The sequence below is a fragment of the Halichoerus grypus genome, chromosome 5 (genome assembly GCF_964656455.1).
Source record: "Halichoerus grypus chromosome 5, mHalGry1.hap1.1, whole genome shotgun sequence".
Classification (NCBI taxonomy): Eukaryota; Metazoa; Chordata; class Mammalia; order Carnivora; family Phocidae; genus Halichoerus; species Halichoerus grypus.
Genome location: NC_135716.1, coordinates 31,521,092 through 31,543,110, shown reverse-complemented (window position 1 = coordinate 31,543,110; position 22,019 = coordinate 31,521,092). Strand labels below are relative to the sequence as shown.

General features: G+C 36.4%; 1 long non-coding RNA gene across 1 annotated transcript in view; it reads left to right on the top strand.

The window, feature by feature from the left end:
- LOC144381714 (uncharacterized) overlaps nt 1-17,596 on the top strand; it is a 113,022-nt gene extending 95,426 nt beyond the window's left edge. The window contains exon 3 of the long non-coding RNA XR_013447484.1: nt 17,338-17,596. This is a non-coding gene — a long non-coding RNA (uncharacterized LOC144381714). The remainder of the gene's footprint in view (nt 1-17,337) is intronic.
- Nucleotides 17,597-22,019: the final 4,423 nt, after the last annotated feature.

The window sequence follows — 22,019 nt, the reverse complement described above, 5'->3', positions numbered from 1 at the left end:
AGATTCAAAAAAGAGAGAACCATTGGTACCCTAATCCAACTGTATAGTGGTTTATTCGCTAAATGGTTGGACTAAGGTAGTAGCAATGGGAATGAAAAATAATGGTAAGGTGTAAGATAACTTGCAAAAGAAGAATCAACAGGAGCATCTGGATGACTGAATATATTGAAAGTCATGAAATAGTAAGAAGTCAATGAAAAGTAGACTTCAGCTTCCTCAGTATTTACAAAGCAAACTATCCTGGCTAACTTTGGGTGTATCTTCTATACACACAAAGTAGAATAAGATAAAATGATTCTATTAAATGTATACATAATCTTCTGTTTAGTGGTTTTGTTGAATGGAAATCTAAATTTAGTCCTGTGTCTACCAGGAAATAAAAAGAAACAAAAAAGATAGCATGTTCTATGGAACTAGATACTATCCAGCACACCTTTCCAGATTATCTAGATCTAGAGTGGTTTGTGCATTTCATTGTCATTATAGTTATTTTATAATTCTGTAAACTATAAAACTGATATTAATGCAAATCATTCCTTTCCATAGTCATGCAAATACTTTTTTCCCCAATGGAGATATATTAATTCTCCCAACCACTGAGAAAGAAGCCAGTTTTTTATCTATTAATCATTTCAGCAATGCTTTATTGCCTATATGTCATCTCTTCCGCTTGTCCTTGAGCCAGTGTTTAATACCTTTGCTGGTTCGCTCATTCATTAATAAGTTAAATAAAATCTCTGACACATGGTTATATTGTATTTGTATGAGGGTCATGATTTTATTGTTAATTTAAAAAGTTCTCTTATAGCACACCTTACTTTTTAATCCAGTGAATTATTTCCTCTTGATAACATCTAAGCTGATACAATGGTGATGGCGGGGGAGGGGAGTTGTGTATGCTGGATAGTAACTCACAGTCAACGTGCCATGGACAAATAGGATAAGTAATTTTTCAGAAAAGGTGACTCAAATGGTTTGCACCAAGGAATGGCATATGTGGTTCTTACTTTACATCAGTAATTACAGTTTGAATAAAGAGAGGTATTATTTTGCCCTTTAATTCCTTGTATACCTGAAAGAATATCCTGAGGAATGTAATGCATTGTACATCTAACAGAGTTGCTGGATGATGCAGAGCTGATTCAGTGAAGAAAAGTGTAATTAAGTGGTTGATTGGCTCTTGATAAAGTCTGTGTAATTTTGGATTAGATCTTGGCTATAGTCACAGCGCTAAAACTCTTTAAGATGCTGCTTCTTTCACAGGACTTTGGGTGCTTCCCTTTCAATTTTACCTCAAGTGGAAGCTTGTTCCTATTTTTTTTTTTTTTCTATTTTGAAAGGACAAGGAGCCAAGATGATTCGTTTTACTTTTTACCTTATGTGAGTCATGCTGTGGTGCGTAAGCTGCCTTCACCATATGACACAGCCTCAGCTGCAGGCTGCTGGAGTCCAAACCTAATTACTATCTGCTGAAGTGCTATTGAAGAAGATCTCTTGAAGGTTCTGCATATGTGACTTGAGGCTGCCATTTGCTAGTTCTAAAAGGATGAGCTCTATAAATTCATACCATTAAGATATGCACATTGTTAACTAGTTTATGACTGATTCCACTCCACTAGGCATTTAGTGACTTACTTATAATCCTCAAGGTCCATTTCCTTTGTGAAATCTTCCACATACCTTAAGGTTAGAAAAAAAAAAGATTTTGACATGACTTTATCCGTATTGTAGATTAAGTTACCCATTTAATAAGATATTAGTTGCATTTATGTAATAGTATAATCTGATTTACTTTAATGTTTTTTGGGGGGATGGAGGAGCCCTTTTCTTCTTAGCTCCATCTTCTTTTACCATAAGTAAAGAGATCTCCATTTCTCTCCACAACGGGGAGCATATAGAAGAGAATCCTTGTTTCTCTTTCCATCCCTTGTTTACTCTAATGTTGGAAGAACTAATCTAACTGGTAATGGCCTAAATATCTATTAGATTCTTTCAGTAGGTAACATCACTATGTTTTAAAAGTAAGAACTTTCCACAATCTCTTGCACTGCCTGTCTCATGCATTGTTATGGTGAGTCAAGGCTTCCTCTCCATTTCTGCTTCTGGAGGCAAGCCTAGAACACCCAATATGTTCTCTTATATACCTTATTCTGTTAGTGACTGGGTTTCTGAGGAAGCTCGCAACAATCCATGCATCTGGCTAGGTAAATATATTTGCAGTCTAGCTTGAAAACTCGGCTCTTCCCATAAATAGATGTCAAAATAGATTTGTAATAAGTAGTAGCAGGTCCCTACCTTGGCCTCAGATCTTGGACATGCTTTCTAATCTGAGTTTTTCAGAAAATTAATGGTATTTCAGAAAAATAATGCTATTTATAAAATCCATACATTGATCTCCATTTGGCATCTTGTATCTATCTATACCTTTATGAAATAACGTAAAGAAAAGGAAGGGTGATAATTGAAAACCAAACAGAAATATTTGATTTAAAAATTTTTCTATGTATATAATAAACCAGTTAGCTTTTCAGAATCAAGTCTCTTGTGTGGTATCACCTCACTTTAACTTTGCAGGTATTGATTAAATATATAGTTACTCATTAATGTTATGGTTTGATATATTTAGTCTATTATACCGGTCTGCAGATTACTCCCAGCTTTTTGGGGTATGAAGCTTTTTTAGATGGGAAACTATGCCTGCATTATTCAATAATACAGTGATATGCAAATTTGGAACCTTAAGAAATGCTGACAGATGAAAAAATAGTCATTATAGTCATACCCTAATGGGCAATGCAAGTAACTTTATTTTTACTCACTTTTATTAAAAAGTTTTTATACTGTCTACAGTTCAAGATGACAAACTGACACAAGAATTTCCCTCCCATCCCACAAGACACCTCACTAAAGAGGTGATAAAGGAAATTGAAAAGGTGTAACAATGAGGTGAAATAAAAAGGAGCTATTGGTTGTAATAAAAAACTTTATGTGGAAAAAAGAAGGGGGCCTACAAGTAAGTGAGAGATTTCAACCAGTTCCCGGAACATCAGAATCAAACAGGACTGTTGAAGGATGACTCAGTAAAGGAAGTCACAGCTTAGGAAAGATGTGGGCACTGTAGTAGAATAGGGCGCTGATCATTAGATCAGGACTGGCAACTATGACCCATGGGCCAAAAGTAGTCCACCATCTATTTCTATAAATGAAGTTTTATCTCCATCTATTCATGGGTGTATTTTCTTTGAGGGCTTTCATGTCATGATGGCACAGATGAGCACTTGGGACCAAGAACCATTTGGCCTTCAAAATATTTCCTATCTGGCCTTTTACAGAAAAAGTTTCCTGACCACCTCCCCCCCCCCCCGCCCCGCCAGCCCCCAGACTCAGGAATGGAGTTTTGCATAGGTGATCAGAGAGAGAGAGAAATGGGATTTAAAAGCAAGATTAAGTGGAGGTGGTGTAGTGTTAAACGTCTACCTCACCTGCCATTTCCCACCCTTCTTATGTTGTAAAAGAGGAAAAACCTATCCAGGACTAAAAGACTGAAAATCAGCTCAAACAGAAAAAGCAAAGAGCACCTTGGCATTATTTAGGCTCTGAAAACAAAACAGATAAAGCCAGCTGCAAAGTTAACAGAAAATACTGTTTCACTCAAGAAATTATAGCAACTGTAAAATGCTGTAACAACTCCCTCTCTGACTGACCACTGCTTTCTTACCAGTGATGCTCCTGACCCATTTTGCAATTTTCATTTATTACTGGGGATACTGACTTGCTAAGTCTCTCATTTTAACAGTACCTGGTGCCTGGTTAATCCCACTTCTTCCAATCCTGCCTCAAAAAGAGCAACAAATCCAGAACTGATAACCACCTCCCTTAGTCCTCTTCAGAGTCCTTCAGTGAAAAATCAAACCTTACAAAAGACACTCTCCTCCTCCTTCTTGTCCAGCAGAATTTCTCTGGAGTGCACTCCCTTGTTAAGAATTAACAAATCTTATTTTTATTGGACCATAGACTCGTTCCCGGTCATCTGTAGCTGATTAAGCTTTAATAGCTGTTAAAGTATAATATTCAAAGAGGTAAGAGCATGACTCTCATATAAATATAAATGAACACACGTCAAAGATCTTTAACTCAATTAAGGAAGGAGCCAATAAAGTTACAGGGAGGTAATGTAATAAAAAATATCGTAGGGCAAGAGTGCTGGGTTAGATATAAAGCTTGTTAATGTCCAGTCAGGACATAAACTACAATCTCTAGGATTATCTTTTCTACTTGACAGAAATCATTTGCATCTCTACTAAACAAAAACCTGAAAATTAATCTCTATTCCAAGAATTATAAAAACAACACAGACAATAAGATATAAATCCCAGGAGTGCACTAAAAGAATATTTAATCATCTCTTTTGCTTTGTTTAAATTTCAGATCATTTATAAGGCAAACCCTAGTGGGTGTAGATTATTTCCCTCTGCCAGGTAAACAATGGGTAACATTTTATGTGTATTTTTTTAGTAAAGTAGAAAAATTGGGGAGAATGAGGGAAACTATTGGGCTACTCACATCCCAGAGTCAGCTCCATTCAGACTTTCTGGTACTTGTAAGGCTTACCCCATAACGGTTGGATCTTGCCTGTTAACCCTAAAGCAAAATTGACAGGTGATAAATTACCCATATATGCAAAGATCCCAATGAGCATCCTCATCTCCTTTCCTAAAGTTAAATAAATTACCAGTCCTCACACCAAATATTTCAAGAGAGTCTTCAGAACAAAGGAGAAATGTAGGTAAACCAAAAATATTTTTTTTTCCTTGAACAGAAGAAAATATATAACCTTAAGAAACAAAATATGTATTCTCAGAGAGATTCAAAAAGATTTTGTACCATAAAATAAGAACAGGATGCTAAGATAAAGGGAAATAAAAAAAGTCTTGGACATTTAAAATATAGTGCCAAAGAAGATTCAAAAGAAAATTTGAAAAAAAAAATTAAGATAATATCTAAGAATACAGAACAAAAATTCGAAGAATGAATTTAGTTTGTCAACCCCTATTGGCAGATGCCTGTTTTATGAAAAACCTGACAAATAATTCAGTGCCAATTGGTGATTTGTGGATCATATCCTTGTAGTGTTTGCAAATGGATGTATATTTTGTTGATTCAAATACTAGCATTGTTGGGGCACCTGGGTAGCTCAGTTGGTTAAGAATCTGATTCTTGGTTTCAGCTCAGGTCATGATCTCATGGGTCATGGGATCAAGCCCAGCATCTGACTCTGCACTCAGTGGGGGGTCTGCTTAAAGATTCTCTCTCTCTTTGCCCCTCCCCCCACTGACTCTCTCTCACTCTCTGTCTCTCTAAAATAAATAAACAAGTAAATCTTAAAAAAAAATCCCAAATCCTAGCATTGTAATGTATATCCAAAAGTTGATAAGAGGGTAGGTCTTAAAGGTTCTCATCACAAGAAAAAAAAAATATAATAATAAAAAAATTAAAAATAAATAAATAAATAGCATGTCAATAACAAGAGTAGCTTACTTACTCCTTGAATAAGTTCTGTACAAGTTGATCTGTGATGGGGGGGTATAAATATAGAAAAAGAATAAAAATTATAAAGCATTGGAAACCTCCAAATCTCTAAGCATAATTTGTGGTCTATATAGCTCAGCTCTATACAGAAATCTCCTTTTTAAAAAAACAAAACAAGACAAAAATCAATTTTAGAAATTTAAAAATATTTCCTACTTCTTGCATTAGGTGTCACTGTGACTAGCCTTCTAAACATTTGGAAAAACTCACAAGGAACATGAGACACTGGTAGTAAGGCTCTCTGGCCCTTAGGGTCTCTGACAATGATGAATGATAACTCTTTAAATAAATAAGCGTGGGCATGTATATTGCAGACACTCTTATTTGTTGTGCACACAGCCTCTCTCCCTCAAAAAGAGCGAGAAAGGCAGTGCAATAAGCTATTTTTCTCCGACTCCATTGATGTTTCTGAAAAGCCTTAACATGGGCTGAGACATGGTGTAGAACTGATCCTAAAAGGCAAAACCCAATGAAATGTCCTCATTGCTGGATGAGGCCAAGGGCTCACAAAACATGGCCAATGGGTAGATACCCAAGGCTTTTGTCCACTCCTAGAACTCATACAAAGGACCCTTAATTAGCATGCCTGGATTATAGATCTCTTAATCACCATGATTCACAGGTTAAATTAAAATTAACAACACTATGCAATTGCTCATCTGTGGAAAGAACACAGCTGTAACCAACAAAAGGATTAAAAACAGCAAGTCAAAAGAACGGAAATGGATGGCTTGGAGATTCATTGCCCATGTTTTTGGGTTTTCATCTTCCAATCTCTAAGACCCTTCTTGGTGCTTGTCTTGAGTGGGCTCATGGATATTTTTCTTCCTTTTCTTAGTATGTCACATCAGCAGCTGTTTCTTCTTTTGAAGAAGCCACAAAAAGAGGGTCTGGGAACTTGCTAATCACTCTCCTATCAGAGTGAATGTGTACTGACCCTCAGCATTTCTCTACCAAAATGGAGCCAAAGAAAGGACCAGCACCAACATTTATTATTTTTATTTTGTTTCTTGATAGTGCAATATGTTTATTACATTAATTTAAAATATTAAATTTGGTGATGAGATAAAATACAGATGTAGACAAATTCAGCCCTTGAGGACTTAAATTGAAATAGTGATCTGGAGTCTAGTAAATCAGTATGATAACTTTTGGACCATTAAAACGTGGCACCCAATACCTTTGGGTCAGCTTCTTCTGTGAGAAACTAATGAAAAACAATCAGCTCTTACTCAAACAAAGCCACTAGGGAAATTAACACAAAATTCCATTGTATAAATAAATTCGGGAGGTTTATGTACTCACTAAAACCAATTTGTAGAATAGTTCTGGTTTGGTTCCAGTTGGTTTAAGACAAAATATCTTCTGGGCGCCTGGGTGGCTCAGATGGTTAAGCGTCTGCCTTCGGCTCAGGTCATAATCCCAGGGTCCTGGCATCAAGTCCCGCATCGGGCTCCCTGCTCAGCCGGGAGCCTGCTTCTCCCTCTGCCCCTCTCTCTCTGTGTCTCTTATGAATAAATAAATAAAATCTTAAAAAAAAAAAAAGACAAAATATCTTCTGTGACTGAAATAACAGTCTCAGATTCTTCAGTGTGACGATACTAGGTAAGTGATACCCACTGTTAGGGAAAATAGTGTAATATCTTAGCCAAGAGTTTCTCGTAAAGAAAACTCAGAGTTTCAGGGTTCAGTTTTTCCAATTTGTTTTCCACACTTCAGTCTTTGCAGATGATTAATTACTCAGTTGTTTGTTTTGTGTTTGTGTTTTTACCATGTATCCTGTTCAGGTGTTCACAGCCTCAGGAAAAAATATCAATTATTTTTATCAAATCTCTCATCACCCAGGTTCCTTGCCATATATCCAGTCTCCTAAAGCAAAACACAAAAGAGCTCACAGTACAACCTCACGTGATTCCCTTCATCCAAACCAATGCCTTCTTTTTCCTTCCTGATTAACAGCAAGATTCATAAACCATAGAAATAAAATAACTAATTAACAAAAAAAATAATAATTTTACATTTTGCTCAATCGCCACATGCCAGAAACAACAGCTCATAAAACTAAAGCTATCACATAAGGCTTTTGTATCTACCACTTTGGTGGATTGGGTATTACTTTGGCAGGTAAATCAGCTATTTTTGCTCCTGTTTTGTGAATTTAAGTGAAAAATATATTAAGCCATAAAAATTGAATCATATGTAGATGCACGTAATTTGCACATTTAGCTACACATTAGATAAATTGTAATAAAAGAACAGTTGGACTATTCCATATTTGTCCCCTATTATTAGTAATCCTATAAACCACTAATTCTCAATTAGGTTCCCTCTCAGAAATTCTGCTATAGCTTGGGATGTAGTCTGGGCATCAAGATTTTTTTTTTTTTTTTAACTAAGTGGCCTCCACACCCAATGCGGGGCTTGAACTCATAACCCTGAGATCAAGCATTGGATGCTCTTCCAACTGAGCCAGCCCGATATCCCTGGGGATCAAGATTTTTAAAAGCTCCCCAGCTGAATCCAATATGAAACAAAGTTTAAGAACCACTGATATAACATAATAAAAAAAATTTTAAAAAGAATGAATAAAAAAATAAATAAGTTATTTTAAATAAGTTATCTTATTTATATAGCTAGCTATATAGCTATATAAATATATAGCGAGCATTTCTCCTCATTACTATATGGTAATTTAAACCAGTGCTTCCTATCCTTTTGATATTGTGTATATAGAAAACTGTGAAATTTGCATGGCTCACAGGGAGTAAATAGAGAAGGTTAAATGTAGTAGAAGCAACCAGCCCAGAAATCTCAGCTGCCCCAGTTGGAGCTAGACTACACCAAAGTTAAAGGGGGTCAGCACTGAGGCATTCCAGTAACCTATTCTGTGCAATTCAAAGGCTGAGACACTCTAATTACTTTAATTTAATCTAACATGTAGAGTCAGTGAACATCAAGAAAAAAACAAATACGAGTGAAAGCTACTTGCTTGGATGTTCCCCCCTTTCTTAGAGGTGAGTTTGGGGCTCATTTAGAAGACTCTCATAGACTGGACTGAGCCTCTGAATGCATAAGCAATTCCGGGATTCCAGAGGCACACCTAACACAAATTCACCTTTCTCATTCTGAATTCATGGACCAATTGTTTACTTAAATCCAGACTCATTCCAGCACAAGTCCCACCAATATTACTATGGGCCTTCTTACTCAAGGCTAGACAAGCTTAGAATTGTCATTTCCTTTATCTTACCTTAAGCTTTGTTATGAAAAAATATGGAGAACTTAATAACCACCAGCACCTGAACCTAGTAATCATGGATTTAAAAGCTATAAAATCATAGCAATATAAGAAAGGAACAAAGTTGATTTTTATTAAAATTACATCTTTTTAATAGGAGCAAGAAACATATAGCATATGGGATGGGGATATAAAATAAGACAGAAGAGGCTGATTTTAATTATGCTTAATTACAGAACTGCACATGTGGGACTATGACAAAGCAGAGCACATTTGGCTTCCATTATTTTCACTGAAAACAGGTTGGATGAAACGTATGAAATTAAATCATTAAAGAGGCATTGTACTGAGGTAAATTTCATATATCAAAATTTGCAGGTGGAAGAAATGTAAATATGCAATAATAAGGTTCAGACGTTCTACTTAGGAAGTGTCACAACGTGGAGAGCAAAGCCCATCATTTCATTATTTATTTGAATACGTTTTAAAGCAGCTACTTTCCTTAGGAATTATGTTCCTCATTGTGGGGAACATCCACGTCATTGGACCTACGAAATTACTTGGAGAACCTTTGGCTCATTTAAGGATTATACATCCTGTTGTATCTTTCTGGCCAGTATGTTTGCCTGCTCTCCAAAACAGCAACTCAGATCTTCACTTTTTTTTTTTGCAAATATTGACCTCTTTTGGTCTGGGCGGATTACCTTGCTTCCTACTTCACAGCTAAATGGAGGAGCTAGTGGGCTGCTTTCAGTGTCTGAAACCAAACCCACTGAACGATTGCACCTGGGCCAATCTGTCTGCCCTCTAGAGGTGTCTCCCCTCCCTACAGAAGGAAGATCGTTCTTGCCATTATAGGCCTGTACCTATCTTCTACTTCGCCAAATCTTTTCTTCTTCCACTCGCCTCCCTTATGCACTCCACTTCCTGGAATGCATTGACCTTGTTCTCCTTTGATGTCTGCAGACATGCCAAGCTCTTTCCTGCCTCAGAGCCTTTATTACTGTTCTGCCTTTGCCCAAAATATTCTTCCTCATGCTCCTTCCTCATTCAGAGCTCTGCTTAAATGACAATTGAGAGAAGCTTTCTGTGGCAGCCATTTCAAAGTATTCCTCACCCCCCTAAACTTCCTTATCTAGTGTGTCCCATTGATTTTGGTTCCTAAATCACTCTTAACTTTATTTCTCTTTATTTTGATGCCCATATGCTAGCCAAAGTGGGACAAGTTGCTATTACTTGTTCCCTAAACTATTATAAAATGTACTTAGTAATTATTCCCCAGCAGGAGTTATATTAAAAATATATATATATATTTATATATATATATATATATAATCTCAACAGGACAGGGGTCAACTAAAAAGAGCAGATGCGGCGCAATAGTTCTGGGATAACATTCTGGAGGCCCACTGCCGCACCAGGTACTTTGGTTGTCTGATTCTGACACGGGGTCAGGACTGCCCAAATGGCAGCAAGGCACTTGGGCATGAGATGACAACTACTTCTGATAAGAATGAAATTATATCAGTTTTTTAACCATCAGCATGGTTGCACTGTTGCAAACTGATTGGTGCATACCCGTCAATAACATAGTTACCCAATTCCTCACATCTACTCAAAAGGGATCTTTAACAAATACACACACATTACACATACTTTAAATTCTGCAGTGCATGCGCAATATGACCCACAGTTCTTGGATAATCTAACCCCCTTTCTACATCTTTAAAACCATACTTTTTCATGATCTCATTGGCTCCCCCCATCAGAGGCAAGCAGGAAACAGCCGCAAAATGCTTTCATATTGCAGAGTGTGTGCATGGCTCCAACAGAATTTTCACTGAAGACCAGTTCAAAGGACAAAATTACAAAGCCAATGAAAAATCTGGTGCCATGTAACACAGTCACAAATGAGTTACTATATAGATAAGTTAGCCTGAGATGAAATTATTGTTTTATGGATATTAGAAAGACAACTTGGTAAAATATACTTTGTGTGTGTGTGTGTATGTAGATAGATGATAGATAGATAGATATAGATATAGATACTGAAATAGATACATATTATCCTATAAATACACTTTAATGAAAAAAATACATATTTCTTTGCACAAAGATATTAACTGCAATATCTTTTATGATAAAGAAATGTCACAAAGCTTCTATTGATGATTAGTAAATTAAAGTATGGTTCAACCATATAAGATGCAGTAAGCAGCCATTAAAAAATGTTTGAGAAGTATGTTTAAAAGCATGGCAAATGCTGATTATATATTATCAAGTGGAAGAATCAAGCTGTACAGCAGAATGTGTAGTGTGATTCTCATTTATACAGAGATCAAGTGATTAAGTTATGTGATGGGAACATAAATCACTTTCTTCTTTATTTTTTTTGTATTTTTCAAATGTGTTTCAGAGGACTGGATTTGCCTTTATAAATAGGGGGAATGCCAATACATTTTATTGAAAAAATAGTAGTATATTATTTTTGAAAGGAGTATACCAACATGCTTTATGGATATTGTGATCCATTGTGAAAAGCAGACCTCTAAATGTCTATAATGCATGGATAATAAAAGGGATTTTGTTGAACAGAGTGAATATTACTTTCTGAGCTTTTTATCTGTGATTTTTTATGATGCTTTAAGATGATGCAGCAGAGTTTTTTTTTTTCCCTAAGACCCAAGAGCAATTTTTCTTGAAGATTATTTATGCAAGTGTCTTTTACGTACTAAAAGATTGAAATAGAGTCAAAATTTATAAAACCAGGCAATATAAAGGGCAAAAAAATGTTCAAAGAGTCTTGCTCTAATTTTTCAAAAGAGCACAATGTTCCCTCGTAGCTTGTCTCCATTAAAAAGACCTATGTGCATAACTTCTCAAAGACTTTTAAAACTTGGCATAAATTAAAGAGGTATGAGATGACATCTGAGAATAATGTCAAGCTAAGAAAGCTTCTATTATACACAGGCCAAAAATGTTTCAGCCCATGCCATGAAATAAAGCTGTACCATTCTGGGTCAAGGAAATTTTAATTCAAATCCTTGTTCATTTATTTTATTTTCAATGTCAATTGACAACATGTTCACTTCACCTAATAAAACCCTTAGTAGTGAGTGAATGCATGACGAATGCCTGTCAAAAGTTAACTTGATGTACTGTTTGGTTATTCAAATTGAATAAACTTTTCTCTAAAGTTGTTTCTTATTACCTAAGTGTGTTTTCATGGTTAACAAAAATTACAACTTCAATTTGTAAGTGTCTTAAAAAATTTCTCAGTCACTTATATCAGCTTGATAAAACCTTTCTCTCAGGCAAAAGGAATTACTAATAACCTTTGATATATTTTTGATTCCTTTTCCTTCATCTTTATTGCCATCTTTTATACATTGCTTCATTTACTTCATTATTTGTCTGGCTACAGGTAACATTTTGTCTTCCAATATGTCCTGCTAGATGATTTTTCTAAAACTCCAGTTTTATCAAATCATTTTTCTTTCCTGTATCTGCAAAGACGACTTGTTGACCAAGAACTCACATTGACACAACTCAGTCTGGCATTAATATCCCTCCATTAGGCTACACTATCTACCCAACCTACCCAAACGATCTCCCAACAGATCATCTCTAAGCTAGGCTCTTTGTGCTCCTTTTTGCTACATGGATGTTATCCTTTCCCCATCTAAAATGATTCTTTCTGGGCCTCTCCTCCTCTCCTCCTATGCTGAGCCAAACGAATACCCTGACTGTCTCAATTCTTTTAAATCCTTTGACAGTCACTTTTAGTTTTCTCACTATTCCACCAGTTGATTTAATGATCTTGAATAGTTATCTGATTATCTAACCTATTCATGTATAGGGGTTGCTCCAATAAAATTATAAGCTTTTCGTTGATAAAGATTGTATCTTAGATTTGATTATCTCACACAACCACTAGAATAAAGTGGAGCATTTATGAGTTGGGATTTCGGAGAAATCACCTAATTATTCTACCTTTCAATATATGTTCCAGAATATGATTACTAGATTTAGAACTGCTTTCTAAAGGCATGAATTTAACCAATTACCCATAAACGTGTCTGAAGGAGGTGGCTTGGAGATAGGAAGAGGTGTCTGAACTTACTCATTTCTTAAATCTTCACACACTTGTTTATCAGGTACTGGGTAGACATTGATAGATAAAATTCACTACCAGAAACGTTTATGAAACTTACAACCTAATTGAGATAAAAGATAGTGCACTACTTACCAGACACATGCACATATAATTTATAAATTGTTATTAGTGCTATTAACAGGTATAATAATAGTATTATTATATATTATTATATATAATATTATTATATATATTATTATATTATAATATTGATATGATATTATAACTGATATTAACAAGAGGCAGTGATGGAGAAAAGTGGTTGGAGACAGGAAAGAGTACAATTTAGATAAGCTATCTGGAATGACCTTGCTAGAGGTGACTTACTCTGGGACCCAGAAGAGAGGAGCCAGCTATATGAAGAGAAGGTGTGGGACTTGTCAGGTTCTGGGAATTGTATTTGAAAAGGAATAAAAGTGGGGGCATAAGAAAAAAATGGTAGTTTTGGAGCATGAAAGAGCAGCCAGCAAAGTGAGAACAGAGTAGCATCAGACAAGGAGAGAGAAGTTCTCAGGATTCTAGGGCATGTGGGGCCTCACTGGTCATGTAAAAATTTGTGCATCTGATTTAAACTCAACATGAGTTGATTTGTTCCTTAAGGTCAGCTTTAAGGCTATGTGGACAACAGAGTATCTGATATGAAATGGTTTTTCTTGCTGTCGTTTTATAAAACTATGTTGTTTGTTGAACCATATCACCTCAGATATGGTTGGAAAAATCATAATATGGCCTTGGTTAGATATTTTTAACTTTTACTTTGATCATTAGACAATTGTCAGCTCTTTTAAGTACTAGTTATTTTATTGCTCTTAGAGATCACAGTGTTTTGTTTCACTGGTGATTAAATAAAAATGCCTCTAGACGAACCATGAGAGACTATGGACTCTGAGAAACAAACTGAGGGTTCTAGAGGGGAGGGGGTGGGGGGATGGGTTAGCCTGGTGATGGGTATTAAAGAGGGCATGTTCTGCATGGAGCACTGGGTGTTATGCACAAACAATGAATCATGAACACTACATCAAAAACTAATGATGTAATGTATGGTGATTAACATAATAAAATAAAATAAAATGCCTCTAGTTCATTTTCACTAAACTTCTTTTTCATTCATAATATGTATGGTCTTCTGCCTTTTGGTCATTTAAGTCCAGGCAGGTCATTGTGAGACACAGATGTAGGAGGCCCCACCCTACATCTGGTTATATCCAAACCCAAGACTAGAGGTTTCTGATGAAAGTAATCTTTCAGGTCATCATCTCAGGGTGGTGGGATCCAGCCCTGCATAGGGCCTGGACTGGGCGTGGGGCCTCGCAGTGCCACCCCGCCTCGGGCTCCCAGCACAGGGAGGAGTTGGCTGGAGATTCTCTCTCCCTCTGCCTTTGCCCTTCCCCCTGCTCTCTCACTAAAATAAATAAGTAAATCTTAAAAAAAAAAAAGAAAGTAATCTTGCAGTGATCTTTGATAGTGTCAAATCCAAGAGGTCCATTGACAGATGAATGGATAAAGAAGATGTGGTATAGATACACAATGGAATATTATGCAGCCATCAAAAGGAATGAGATCTTGCCATTTGCAACGATGTGGATGGAACTGGAGGGTGTTATGCTGAGCGAAATAAGTCAATCAGAGAAAGACATGTATCATATGACCTTACTGATATGAGGAATTCTTAATCTCAGGAAACAAACTGAGGGTTGCTGGAGTGGTGGAGGGTGGGAGGGATGGGGCGGCTGGGTGATAGACATTAGGGAGGGTATGTGCTATGGTGAGCGCTGTGAGTTGTGCAAGACTGTTGTATCATAGATCTGTACCTCTGAAACAAATAATGCAATATATGTTTAAAAAAAAAGAAGAAGAAGATAGCAGGAGGGGAAGAATGAAGGGGGGAAATCGGAGGGGGAGATGAACCATGAGAGACGATGGACTCTGAAAAACAAACTGAGGGTTCTAGAGGGGAGGGGGGTGGGGGGATGGGTTAGCCTGGTGATGGGTATTAAAGAGGGCACGTTCTGCATGGAGCACTGGGTGTTATATGGAAATAATGAATCATGGAATACTACATCAAAAACTAATGATGCAATGTATGGTGATTAACATAACATAATAAAAAAAATGCTAAGCATAAATAAAATAAAATAAAATCTAAAAAAAAAAATTCAAAAGCATCTTTTTGCCTCTAACTAAAATTAAAACTAATTGGAACCACTTCATTCTTCCATTTAATATAGTTATTGTCTTTCCCCACCTATTACCTTAGACTTCATTTGTCAGCTAATATTTTTCTCAGCATCTCAAGGAATGGCTCAGCATAAGTTAATTGTGTTTCTGTGGAGTTGAACCTTTGGGAGGAAAGAAAAAGCTTGAATCTATATCCCCTAATCTGTACTACTCTTTCCAATTCATGATACAAAATGACCTAAATCAATCAAATTAGCAGAAAACATGTAGGAGTTTAGCTTACATGGCCCTTATGTGACTGCCATCGTGAAATCACGAAACACATCCAATTTCAAACTGATCTCGAAGTGAGATGAGTAGATGTTAAATAATCCTCTATTTCCTCTCAACGTGTTTCAGTGACAAATTCCATTTTGAACAGTTACATGATTACAAGCCCTGAAATTCAATTTCATGATGAATAATTAAGCACCACTCTTCAGAGTCCGTGGGAGAAATCACATTCTCTGCATCACAAACACTTGGAATAATCGATTGGGAGTCAACTGGCAAAATACTTCAGATTTAATTTGTAGTTCCGAAGGATCCTCCTTCACTTGCTATCAGGGAGTGAGCTGAAGCTTTCTCCCCTTCCCATGTTAATGGGAGAAAAAGCAGGATTTTATCTTGCTTTAGTATTGTTTCAAACTGTAATGCAGTATTCCTTACTTGGTTTTAAAAGATACTCATACGAGAGAGGTCCTATTTATTTAAACATTCTTTTAGAGCCACAGGTGGAAGCAATGAAAACCATAATTAAAAAAATTTTGTTCACTGTTTTTTATTCTGGAGTTCAGGGGTAGTCAATGTGGAAGTGTTAGAGATAAGACCATGACCTTTTCTGAGAAAAAAAAGCTAGATACCAACCATGGTTGGTTTGGGTCTGTAGCAAATGGGTTAAATTCTCTGTGTCTCGGTTGCTTCATCTGTAAAATGGGTATCATATTTCTCAAATTTTTTGTGAAGATTAAATGAGATTATAAATAAAAGATCCTTCACGTTGTCGTTGGCTGGAGTAGACAGTTCTCTCTGAGGATAAAGTCTGGATCATTCCTCATTCACACACCAGAGAAAGGTTACAGGGATGGTATTCAATATGATTTCCATTAAAAACATTTTTTTTACTTGCCTTGAGGATCCACAGGACAGGGTGTGTGAGTGAAGCGTCTCTCCCACAACAATCGCACATCCTCAGCCCAGTGCAGCCTGGCCAGGCTATGCTGGCCTCACCATCTGGTGAGGGTGGATAAAAGCAATTCTTAGCTAACAGGTTGTAAAAACAAAAAACAGATGGTGGACCAAATTTGTTTAGTGGGTGTGGAAGAAAGAGCCTAAGCTGGGAGGCACACTACCTGGACTCTAGGTCAGCAGTTAGATCTTTGCTATAAATAACCATGTGCCACCCAAGCCCAGCTATGCATATCCTTTGGGCCTCATTTTTATTAGCTGTAAAATAGAAGGATGATTTGGTCATGTTTAAGTTTTCTTCCAGCTCTAAATTCTCTCTAATTCTCACTACCTCTAAGAAAGCAAAGGCAGAGCCATCTGGCCCTCTCCAGCCCGGTCAGGTGCTTCTTCTGGGCTCTGGAGCCTGAGATTTGCAGAGATCTGTGCTCTATTCTATGTAGTAATACTGGCCTGTCTACTTACTAAGGGAATTTGAGAAGACTGGGAGCAGAACATTTGCTTAGGTCACTTGCCTTTGGAGGCCATGGAATGTTTTTCTCTGGGACTAGAGGGAAAAGGGAGAGGCCATACGTAGGCAGCTGTAGACAATAAGCAAACAAACAAGCATGCTTGTATTTAATAAAACATTACTATGGACACTGGGATTTGTATTTCCTATTATTTCCACTCTTCACAAAATATAACTCTTCTTTTGATTTTTTCCAACCACTTAAAAATGTAAAAGTATTTTAAAAGAAGAGATTTATGTGGCTTCACTTGTCAAAAAGAGGCCATGACATCTGCAGAAAAATAAGGAAAGAAAGATATGATGGGAAAGAGGTAGACATTTTGAGATAAAATGGAAGTTCTAGACTCAAACAGAACTGGTTTTGAATCCTATTTTTTCCATTTCATTGGCTCTCTGACTTTATTTTTTTTTAATATTTGTCTATTTATTTGGGGGGGGCAGAGGGAGAGGGAGAATCTTCAAGCAAACCCTCAAGCAGTGAATCCTCAATCCCACTGAGCACAGAGCCCAACGTGGACCTAATACCAGGACCCTGAGATCACGACCTGAGCCGAAATCAAGAGGTGGACCCTCAACCAGCTGAGCCACCCAGGCACCCTGGCTCTGTGACTTTAAACACAAGGTTGCTGAGTATCTCTCTCCCTCAATTTTCTCATTTGTAAAATGGTGGCTAACAATGCCTACCTGATTGGGTTGTTCTAAGGATTAAATGAATTATTCTATATCATGATTCTTGTATACAGAAGGTACTCAATAAATGTCATTGTGCCTAATCTTTTTGATACTACGTGGTAGACAGAACGGCCCCCTAAAAATGACCATGTCCTGATCATAAGAACCTGTGACTGGACAGGTTCTAAGGCCAAGGGGAATTACGGCTGCAGATGGAATGGAGGTTGCTAATCAGCTGACCCTCAGATGGAGGAGATTATTCTGGATTATCCAAGTGGGCCAATGTAATCACAAGCGTCCTTATAAGAGGACGAGGGAGGCCGGGAGATGGCGGTACGAGGGAGGTCTTGACCAGGTATTGCTCGCTTTAAAGATGGGAAGGAGCCTCAAACCAAGGAATGCCATCAGCCCTTAGATGTTGGAGAAGGTAAGAAAATGTGTTCCTTCCCAGAGCTACCAAAGAGAAGTGCAGGCCTACCAATACCTCGATTTCCATCTAGTGAGACTCATTTCACACTTTTGGCTTCCAGAATTGTGAGATGATAAACTTGCATTGTTTTAAGACACCTAATTTCCAGTGATGTGTTGAAGTAATAGGAAACTAATACATACTATTATTATCCATAAAAAAAAAAAAAGGCTAGTTGTTCACCAAAGTATGCACCTCCCGTTCCCTAGTGCAGAGAATTTGCTGGAAATGGCTGCTGTCAAAACTCCAGAAACCGCAAAATTAAAACCATGGAAATACTAAAGAGTATGTAGTAAGAGTCTATTGCTAATACAAGAACAGTTCTCTAACTGGGAGCTTTCAAATTCACAGACTGATCTGAAGCTCAGGGGCGTGATGTCACAGGATGGTTGTAAAGCAAAAATGAAGAAGCTGTTTACATTTACAATGGGGGTTCCACACAGCAGGCGATTGGTTAAAAGTGATGATCTCATACCATTTTCCGGAAGATGACCTAAGGGTTTTTTTTTTTTTTTTTTATGATCGTCAGAGGCATTTACAAGAAGTAACCTAACTTTGGCTCATATTTATGAAATAAAATTGATTTAGTTTTGCTTACATGGCTTAAGTGTTCTAGGCTTGCTCAGGGAATTCTCAAGCCCGGTCTCCATTTTGCATTTAATTTTAACAATTTCCCACTTTTGGTCCTTTTCTCAGCAAGCTGGGAGTGAGACCAGCTCGTACAGCAGTCCTCTCAGGTACCAGGCTGAGGAATCCCGTGTTTGCTGCTTGGACGCGTTGAGTCAGGATGGAGTGTCAGGTAGTCAGCGTTACCAACAGTTACATGGTCATCATAGACCTGAGAGGTCAGATCATTGAGTTCTTGCGCTTGTCCAATCCTGATGGATATCATTTGATGTGTGTCTGTTATAAGGCATGTCAAACCCTTCAGAGGATACAATGCACTGGCGAGGTTAGTTTGATCACTGTAAGAACTGCCAAGAACTGAAAAATTTCCCAGGAGTCAAGATTTAACCAATTAATTAAATGGGATAGAATAAGACTCACGTTTTACCTTTCTAAGTCAACCTACATTTTTTTTTTTGATAATGTGTAATTGGGTTTCTACTTTTTTTCTGAATTATTTACATAGGTACAACATGATGTATTAGTAATCACCTATCCTTGTGATTACTCAGGACAAGCTGAACACGAGGATGTTTTATTTTAGGAAGTGGTGTCGCAGGTGAGCTTCTACCTAAATTAGGCCTCCAAATGATGTGAGCAACCAGGTAATTTAACGAGAGGCATTTCTATGGAAACAAAAGAAAAACAAAGGTTAATTTTAAACAAAAGTCCCAAGGTTAACAAAGGTTAAAGTTCAAACAAATATTAGGCTCAGTTTCTGAGCTTGGAGAGCAGTCAGTTGAGAAAATTTCGAGATCTGAGTTGAAAGCATCTTCAGGTGGTAGAAAAAGGATGGTAGTTTCAATTTGACAGATTTTCCTGGTTTGCAGTTTGACTGTCTTTGATGCTAAATTCGGTATTCTGGTGAACTCTTTTGAGGGGCTCATACAGTAACAGACACGAAGGTTGTCCATATATGATATGTTGTGGTGGTTTCTCCGAGGTTTTTAAATAGATAACAAAATCTCAAACACCATTAACAGGACTAGAATCTGATAATAGATATACTACTGTTTTCTATTGAAACACATTTTTTAATTGTCCTCCCATTCTTATCAAAGATATTTACGGTGAAACACATTTGTAAAATAAGTCTAGTCTTATTAAGCTTGGCTTGATTATTTACATAAATGAAGGAAGAATAAGAATTCTATGCATATTCTCAAATATGACATTTCCGTCAAAGCTTTGGTCATATCTAAGGGGTTTTATTGGCTCTGTAAAGTTAACCTTAGTACTTTAAAATTGCTGCGTAATAAGGAATTTCTGATTAGATCTTAAAAGTCTCTCTAGGCTAAGAAGCCAAACTTGTTTAATTGTGTCCTGTTACACAAAGAGAACAGATTCTTATCGGACTTAGGTAAGTACGTATATTGTTGTGAAAAATAAGAATATTAAGAGTTCCTGAATTCTGGAGGGAGAAAAAGATGAATGTTTCAACTTCTGTTTACAAAAGTTTATTTTACTAAATTGCTGTAAGTTATAGAAAGCTTAAGAGAGGAGAAATGGGGTCCTTTAAATCTGGAAGAGAAAACATTAAAGAACCAGCAATGTTTTAAATCAAGTCCTAAATACTATAATCCTCTTCATCAGTTCAGTCACCTATAATTCTCACTTTGCTTCATCTTGGGTTAGCAGCTTTATGAATCAATTGGTTTCATTTAGAATTTTAAAAAGTCTTACCTAGATTAGTGTAATGATCTTAAAGTTAGCAGAAACCTGTATTCTGGAGTATGTGTCAGGATCTTTTCTATGAATCTCTTTAAAGATGAAGCATTTTTATATGTAGTTCATTGTAAATGCTTTCAGAGAAGAACTGAGAGTAAAACAAGTGTCTATGAGTGACAAAAAACTTAAAAAATAGCCCTGGTTAAGATCTGATGAGAGTTTACACACACACACACACACACACACACACACACACACATACACACACAAAATGATGCAATTGATAAGTAAATTTGGTTGTTTTTGTGATCTATAGTATTTCAAAATAATTGGAATTATGGCTGATAATATTACAGCCGGACATCAGAAGTTGAGTTTCATATTTCTGAAGTAGTAATGTCATTTAATTTATGTCATTTAATATGTCATTTAAATACAATCTAAGTAAACATTACTTTTTATTTGACAGTGTTTCCCATGCAATTCAATATATCCACTAAGTCTAAATAAATCAATCTCATAAGGAGAGAAAGGAAATCTTCTGAGATTTCCCAGAGCCCCTCTGGAAAGGTCTAGTTAGAGGTCAAGGAGATGTCTTCCAGAATTTGATTTGGGGAAGCTTGCCAAAAATGTCAAAAGATTGAAGACATTTGATCAAACAGAAGCATCAGTCACTATAAAACAAGTCTTAGTTATCCAATCACTGACCATCAAAAGATCTCCTAGGCAAATACAGAAACCTTTCACATAGTTGTAAGAAGAACTTAACTCATTTAATATTAAAAAGACTCTTTTTTTCTAAGTAACCAGAGACCTAATAAGGACAATGTGGAGCACAGGAAATATTTTCTAAGACAAAGAATCTTTGTTTCCTGGACAGATTACCTTAAAAAAAAAAATTTTTCTCTAAACTTTTAGTGAGTAGACCAATAATGTAAAAAAAAAAAAAAAAAAAAAAAAAAAGCTGTGGCTTTAACAAAATTAAACTCTGATTTTGTATTTGCACATTATTCAGCTCCTTTTAAAATGAGCTTGAAAACCCTTATAAAATCTATTCAATTTAGCCAGCTTTGAACTTACAACGTAAAATTTCTTTTCCACAAACCTGCAAATATCTGTATCCATTTAGGTTTTATCTTACTCTTTTCCTTCTTGTTTAGAATAAGCAGGCATTTTATTTTAGAACTTTCTCTTCTATTAACAAAAACACCTCTTCTCTTCCTTGAATCCCCTTCATATAGAAATACATCTTATTTTCTTCCCACATTTTGCATATAAAGTTGTTTCCCTTCACTCTTGTTTCTAGTAGTTCTATTTTACATATTGATTATAAATTTTAAATATTTGTAAATTTTACTTTCCAGTGAAAACTAGGAAACAGGCAATTACCTGTTTATCAGATATTAGCAACTGTCTGCCATATACTACCATCCTGTTGTAGATTAGCAAAATGTATACGTGATTAAAATTTATAATATTTTAGAGTCATGTTTTTCTTACTATAATTTGATTTAATGTGGCAAAAGACAGAGACCCAAATATTTTCTGTTTCTATGTAAATACTGAGAAGCCAAAAGTAAATTTATTTTTTTTTATATTTTATCTGACAGGGAGAGACACAGTGAGAGAGGGAACACAAGCAGGGGGA